We start from the raw sequence: 8,958 nt of genomic DNA, 5'->3' as shown, positions 1-8,958 counted from the left end.
ATTCAAACTGAGCTACAAGAACCTGTATTAGCTAAGTATGTCAAGAGGCATCATGCACTAGATCATATCATTGGAGATAAATTTGAAGGAACTATGCTAAGAAGCAAGTTGAAAGGTACTTGTTTACTTGTTGACTTTGAACCTAGAAATGTCAAAGATGCATTAGAAAATGAAAGTTAGATTGAGGCTATGAATGAAGAGATAAAGCAGATAGAGAAAATCAAAACATGGACTCTTGTACCTAGGCCTAAATAAAAAATGTGATTGGAACTAAGTGGGTATTCAAAAACAAGTTAAATGAAGATGGTAAAGTGTCAAGAAACAAAGCTAGAGTAGTATGCAAAGGATACTCTCAAGAAGAAGGAATAGACTATGGAGAAACTTTTGCTCCTATTGCAAGATTGGAAGGTGTTAGTACCCTACTTGCATATGTTGCATACAAAAGATTCGAAGTTTATTAGATGGATGTCAAGTCAACATTTCTCGATGGTATACTAGATGAAGAGGTTTACATTGAATAGCCTAAAGGTTTTGTTGATTCAAACAAGAAGGACATGGTCTACAAATTACATAAAGCATTGTATGGTCTGAAGCAAGCCCCTAGAGCATGGTATGAGAGATTGCATAACTATCTTATTCAGATTGGTTTTCAAAGAACTAATGATAATCGTAGCTTGTATATCAAGGAAGGACTAGATAATAAGATTGTTTTGGTAGAAATATTTGTGGATGATACTTTGTTTACAGAAAATGATGATCAATGTAAAGAATTCTCAGAGAAAATGAACAAGAAATTTGAAATGTCAATGTTTGGTGAGATGAAATTCTTTGTTGGTATTCAAATTCAATAGAATAAGAATGTTATCTACATCACTCAATCAAAATACATCAAGGAGATACTAAAAAAGTTTGGGATGGAAAACTATGAACCAGTTGCAACTCCTATGTGTATTGGATTAAAACTTACAAAGGATGATGAATCAAAGGAAGCAGATTAGACATTGTATAGATCTATGATTGGAAAGTTGCAGTATGTAGTGCATACAAGACTTGATATTGCCCTTGTAGTTGGTATTGTACCAAGATTTTTAGAAAAACTAAGAGAAAATCACATAATGGAAATCAAAAGGATCATGAGATATTTGAAAGGCACTAAAGATTATGGATTATGGTATAGACTTGGAGGAAATATTGATTTAAAAGTGTTTACTAATGCGGATTGGGCAGGAAATGTTGATGATAGAAAGAGTACAAGTGGAGGAGCTTTCTTTCTTGGAAAGAGGTTGGTTTCTTGGACAAGTAAAAAGAAAAATTGTACATCCCAGTCCATAGTAGAGGTAGAATATGTTGTAGTAGTAGTAAAATGTTCAAACATTGTTTTGTTTAAACAATTATTGGAAGGCATGAAGGTAGAGATTAAAGAACTAGTTGTCATGTTTTGCGATAATACAAGTGAAATTAACATTTCAAAAAATCTAATGATGCATTCCAAAACCAAGCATATTGCTATAAAGTATCATTTTGTCAGAGAATTGGTGCAGGATAAGGAGATCAGATTGGAATATGTCCATACAAAGGAACAAATTGCTGACATATTCACAAATCCTTTACCTAAGGATGCATTCTTGTATCTAAGAGGTAAGTTAGGGATCATTCCCCTATCTAAAGCTCACTAAAATATAGTCTTAGTGATGCATCAATAGGAAAAGAGTTGAAGATCTATTAGTTGATGTTGAAAAGTAATGAAGACATTCCATATGAATTAGTACTTAAGGTACATTGAAATTCATTTGAGTTGTGTTTTCTTTGGCATGTGCTATCAAAGAGGGAGAGTTTACTATCATACCTTTCTAAAATTTGCAAGAAACAAAGTTTATGCAAGAGGGAGAGATTACTATGAAAGAGGGAGAATTTTCTTACATATAACTAAAGTTTGAGGTGTAAAATTCTAAAGCGAGAAAACCTTCTACTAGAGAAAGTCTTGTTATCAAATTTTATTATGCTATGACATGTTGTGTTTCCATCAATGCCAAAGAGGGAGATTGTTGGATACAATTATCCAATTGTGTATTGTCTTTGATGTTACACAAATGTCATACAAGTTATCTATCAGCACTTACCAAGCTCAGTTGGTTTGCAAGAAGATTTACAGTGTCTACCAAGCATTTTTAGACTTTACCTTATGCAGATAGTTGTTATCAAGCTTTCAAGGTTAGCAAAGGAAATTTAGTATCTACCAAGCTTACTTGGTCATCAAAGGAAAATGTTGTAGAAAATAGTTTTTATTGAGCTCTCATGGTCAGCAAAACAAATTCAATTCTTACTGAGTTCACCTCAGCAACCAAAGGATCTCGTAGAATTTGCAGTGTTAACCAAGTTGAGATGGTTAACTCAGAAAATTATTTCTAAAGCAATGTTTACCGAGTAGAGTTGGCCAACAAAGCAATTTGTTAATTTATGATTTAATGCTTAATTGTTTTAAGTATTATTTTCAACTGACTATGGTAATGATTATAGGTGATTCTAACTTGTAATTTATCCGACTTGATAATCTGAATGGTATATATGAGAGGTCAAGTTGTAAATAAGTGTGATGAATTTGATGTGATATGAATGTGAAGGTGGACTGATTATTGTGAAAGTGAATTTTGAAGGATGATCAGAGATCATTAAGGAGCAGCAAAGCTATATTTGATCAAGGAGGATCTAATGGTGCATAATAGAGATCTATAATAAAAAAATTTAGTTGTATCTTATTCAGGTCATATCATTGTAAATTTCTAACCATTGGAGCAATGATTCCAAAATCTCTTAACAGAGTTCGTTTAACAACCTCTTTGCAAATCCTCTAACAAGATGATAGTTCAGTTAAATTGTTCTAAAGACCTCTACAAAGGCCACTCCTAATAGGGTGAATAAATCCTCTAATAGGGTCACACCTAACAGTGTGTTTTGTAAACTTTTAATAGGGTTGGATCCTAATAGGGGTCACTTGAGAAGAGTGAAAATTAGTAACCAGTTACATTGGTGGTTTTTCCCATATTGGGTTTCCATGTTAAATTCAGTGTCTCATGCATTCATGCATTTTACTTTCATGATTGCAAATCATTTCATGCATGTTTAGATCTATTAAAGTTAACATTCATTACTCTTACCAAGTTACAAATTTTTTATGAATGTTTATGAAGTGACAGCAATAAATAACTTGTTTGACATCTAAGGGATCTATGGATTTTTTTTTTTGTGGTAACTGATTCACCCCCCAACCCCTCCCCTGCCTCTCAATTAGTTACTCCATCTACATTTGCAGCAGTTGAATGCATAACATATCTTTGTCTTGTTCATGTCTTTAGATCTGGTGGAGATGGTAAACATGTTAGGGTCTTAACCTCACAATGATGGACCCTTAATTATCCCCATATAATATTATCCAAGAAAGGCCCTCCCTAATTGAAAATAGACATGGAACACTCTGTCCAGACACTAACCATCTTGGTAGTTAATAAAACCACTCAACTTTACAATAGATTATACTTGGACAATCGTGAGCTAACTTGGATTTTAACAATTTCTTTTTGAGATGTTCATGCAATTAAGAATCTAATCATTTTTTTTTCTTCCTTATAGGATTCTTCTCCTCTTCACCCATTCAAATAGCTTCACAGGACTTGGGTGCATCCTAGGAGACTTCTATGTATATAATGAGATCCTTAACATATGGCTTCCTTGAATACCTTCTTGATTATTACCACACATATTATACAACAAATATGAGTGATTAAGTTAGAGTATCATTATATAGGATTTAGATTCTCACAAAATTACTTCATGCATAATATAGTAAAGAACATGTTATGGGGACTATGATATTCCCCTATGTAGTTTTCATGCAAGATTAGAAATGATAATAATTAGAGCTTACATTTTTTGTGTTCCACTACTATGAAAACTTGTGGTTATAGACCATGGTAATTGTAGGTTTTAATAAAGAACAATTATTGGATTGATAACATTATAACTTGGTATGATAGAAATAGATAATTATATTAAATGAAAAGAATCATGGAAAAGGAAATGTTTGTGGTCGCTCAATGACATATAAAATAATATTGATCTATTCTTGCTAAGATAGATCTTGGCTACACTTCACCCACATCATTGTTGCTTAATGAAAAGTATTGATAGAAAAGGATAAGAAGAATTAGGAATAAGTTTAGGAAAGAAGACATTGAACTTCTTTTTCTAAGATGTTTCTCAATTATATAACATAATTTGATATGTGCTCAACCACCTATAGTTGCAAGAACTTATAGTTTTACAAAGCATTGATTTCAAGAAGGTTTTGGAAATTCAAATATTTAAGAGATGAATGCCAATTTGAAGAAGGTCACCACTCATCAAGAGGAGTTTTAAAGATTATATTTCTCCATGGTTCAAAATAAATGTATTTTCACACACACACACACACACACACATGTATGTATATGTATATGTATATATATAAATGTATATATGTATATATATGTATATATATGTGTGTGTATACATATTATGTCATCATGCTATTTAATTCTACCTTTAATTATACCTATGTCTACATATATCTATATGCATTTGTAATTTTGAAAGTATGTATAATTTACTTCTATCATTATATTCTCTTTACATACACAAGTGTTATATATATATATATATATATAGATATATATATATATATATATATATATATACATATATATATACATATATACATATATATATATACATATAACATATAAATATATATATACATATAATATATACATATATACATATAATATACATATGTATATATATACATGTGTATATATATACATATGCATATATACATGTATATATGTATATATATACATATATGTATATATATATGTATATGTATATGTATATACATATATATATACATATACATATACATATATATATGTATGTATGTATATATATACATATATATGTGTATATATACATACATATATATACATATATACATATATATATATGTATATATGTATATATATGTATGTATATATACACATATATATGTATATATATATATACATACATATATATGTATATATATATATAAGAGTACAATTCATAGATATCATTGGAGTCTCATGGTGGCATCATATATTTATGATTTTTATAATGTTGTTCACTTACACAATCTCAAAATAAGAGAGTTAATAGTTCTTCCTATGATATTAAATGTTTAATATTTATCATTTTATAAAAATTGACCAATTAACTCATGGTATTTTGCAATGTAAACTCTTGCTTTCCTAGTTGTTTATCCTTCTCCATGGTGGTTCAAGACTCATACCTATTTGACCAGTGATGATGGTGCCCCTATGCTCAATTTTTTTTTGATAATTCTTCCACCCCTTGATACACTCCCACAAGGAAATTACCATAACAAGTTATTAATCATAAACTATCATAACAACTATCACCATTTCACTTTCCATGAATTCATGATTAACTTTCCAAATTAACATTAAAATATAATCATAATAGTTAACTATCATGCCAACTTCATATGAAATTATAATGATTAACCATCTTGTCATTTCACATGATTGTAACTAATTTTACCTGTCAACTGACTTCACATGAAACCTCAATGGTTATATGAACATTTAAAATGGAACCAAGATTGGGATGTAACATGTTGCCCGTATGATTCATCATCCTTGATGAATTTTGGAATTTTAACAAACACTATAAAAGAGCATTTAAAATTTGGATGTAACATATCCTCCCCCTTGTATTTCATCATCCTCGATGATCTCTATAATTGTAGACACTAAGAGAATATTCCAAATATAAGATTTATATATAGTATCATGAAATCATTTCATTTAAAAATTGAATCAAAATCAAATTCTTGATAAAAAAATTGAGGTCTATTATTCCTTTTCCTCAATGCTTCCAAAAAGTGCTTGCATGATATCATAAAATCAAAAATGAAACACACACTCACCTAAGTTTACTTTACCATACTTGTGGACACTTTGAGTTGATCATGTTTTAGGATATTCTATTCATATTCCTCTCATACTTATGTAGAAACTCATAACATCTTTAGTACAAATCTCATATCGATATCTCACAAAAGAGAATTTTCAGTGTTCAATAATTGAGTGTAAGGTAAGCATTCAAAATTTGTAATTCCTCAACTCACTTATTCTAGATCATAACTTGATTACATAATTTAAATCACTCTTACATACCACCTAGCATATGGTACTCATTAATGTGTATATAATATTTGTATGCTCATAAATCACCTGAAAAAGGTTGATCCATGTTTTTATTTATGTAACCTCGGCCTTCATGCCTATCTTATCACAATAAAGTTTCATTAGAATAGTCATTTCATGATAGAATTATACTTCATCTCTAAATCAATAAAAAGAAGCTCAATATGTCATGATATTACCATATAAAATCAATATCACATGTGAATGCATAACAATGTGTCAAAAGGTTAAAACATGTTATACTATGAAAGTTTTCAATACAAAAAATAAAAATCATAAAGGTTAGGATAGACATGGTACCACAATATCTATATCCCAATCTCTTATCACTTGGACTACATGTCCACACAAAATTCCTAAGATGAGTGTGTAGCCTTGATCTTTGTATAATTTGTCCACCATATCCCAATTGTGGCTTAGAAACTGTGTCCTATCTATGAACAAAACTCTTACATTTCCATGGAACTCCACCTTTCATGCTTAAATTTCTTAGCTCAATTCATCCTTGGGTTATGAATTCATCATAAGCATCTAAAAAAATCTACATAGGATCATCTAGGGATGATCATCAATTGCCTCTAAATATTTTGGAATTTACTTTTCCATTTATGTGAGCTAGAGTTTCATATCCATCTTGTCACTGTAATATTTCAAGGAAAAACACTAGTCAAATAGAAGTTACAAATATAAATAATAATTTTTGTTTCACTTATGCAAGTGTTATTACTCCTACTAGAGTACAATATGACCTTCTTCTCATTTAATAAACATTAGAAAGGATTATCATTTTGAAGTTAAAATAATTCTCAAAATCATGGTTCATAATTTTATTTTTCCTTCAGTTCAATTTCAAAAATGGATGACAAAATATTACTACCATTTCATATGAATAGGAAGGTAATCACATAATGTAAAATCTTGAAAATATACAACTGAAAAAAAAAAACCCAGTTACCATCAAGGTTTAGATAACACAGCATCAAGGGTTATAGAAACTAGTTTATATTGTGCAAGCCTTGGCATTCAAACCTAGCATATCCTTCTCATTCTCTATTGAGAATGGCTCTCCCTCTTAGGATAAGGCACACATATCATTCTAGTCTAACCATCTGAGAATCCTAGTGTTAGACTATCTACTCGGAAAGAGACAAGGTCAAGAATAAACCTCCATCAACCTTCTCCTTGTCAACTCACACCATCGACCTCTTAGTGATCCAATTAGGAAAGAATTCCTTTAATATATCTTGGCCAAGGATTTAGATGGGAAAATGAATAATCTAATCACCACCACTTGACTTGCTAATTATTTTATTTTCCTTTGTTTTAATTCATCTTTATGATTTTTAAAAATTATCTATCATCTTGACCTAATGGTGAAATAATTTTTCATTGAGTGACTAAACACATAATTAGTTTAATTGGATAAATTGTTACTAAGCTTCATAGAGTGTATTGAGCATCATAGTGTAAACCAAATAAGATGTAGTGTTAACCGATATTCATGGTGTCTACTGATTTAGTCATGTTAACCAAGCAAAAGGTACTATTCATTGACTTGTAGTGGCAACTGAGTCCTTTAGTATCTACTGACTCCACTAGCATTTTCCAAGTCATCAAGTGCTAAATAAGTATGTGCCTACTTCCAAGTGATCAGTGTGGACTATGCACTAGTGTCAACTAAATGGTAGAGATTTTCAAGTTGACAGTGTTGTTGAGTGTTAGAATATCACCTGAGTGGTTGTTAGAACCTATGTTATATGATGTAGGAGAATTGAGCTCATATTTTGGTGAAGTTATGCTTTTCATGGTTAGGGATGTGTAGGAGATACATCTGGGAACCTTTTCCTATGTGTGCATATAGGTTGGAGTTATCATGTTAAAGTTTGAGTCATTTTTACCTTACCACTGGAGATGTATTTTTTGGTTTCTGGGTTCCTTTTGAGGGCCATGAACCTAATTTTTCACAATGAGTTAGAGGATAAAAAAATTTATATTGAAGAGGGGCCTTGAGTACTTCCTTTATCAAAGGTGCATGTCCTAACTCATTATTAGTTGGGAGATATGGAAATTTTCCTAGAGTATCAATTTCTATTAGTTTGCATGATGAATTTTTGTGCATGACATTTAGGATGGATGCATAGATATCCTTAATGAATCCACCTTTGTTCCATTAAGAAGTTGTAGGGGATCTCAATTAATACCTTCAATTTGAAGCATAAGTTCTAACTCAATTGGGGCTAGGAGATATCACGATTTTATTTGGGTATCAATTTTTGGACATTGAATTTATATTGGAGGATGACTTATGGCTCTTCAAGTATATAATGTTAGGGTTATTTAGTTTTTAGCATTCTAGGCCAATTTGTGGTTTATATTGGTATAAGTAGGGGTTTTGATGAAGTCTTTAGTGATCATTATTATTCACTCAATGGAAAAGTGACTGTGGAGAGTAGTTAAAGATCAAGTTTTTCTTGAATCTATGGACATAGTGCCAAATGTGAGGCAATTTATAGGAGGAATGTGATTAATGATCCACCTTGGAGAAGAGCATGGAAAATGGAGAAGCTAAGTTTAGAGTTTGTGGATAGAGTGTTAAATGTAAATAAATTTACACTTGGATCTTGGATAAAGTTTGAGAAGGGCTAGTAGCTATAGCTTG

The sequence above is a fragment of the Cupressus sempervirens genome, chromosome 8 (assembly GCF_028749045.1).
Source record: "Cupressus sempervirens isolate cs-2001-9-10 chromosome 8, ASM2874904v1, whole genome shotgun sequence".
Classification (NCBI taxonomy): domain Eukaryota; kingdom Viridiplantae; phylum Streptophyta; class Pinopsida; order Cupressales; family Cupressaceae; genus Cupressus; species Cupressus sempervirens.
The sequence above is the reverse complement of the archived record's forward strand: the minus strand, read 5'-3'. Positions refer to the sequence as shown.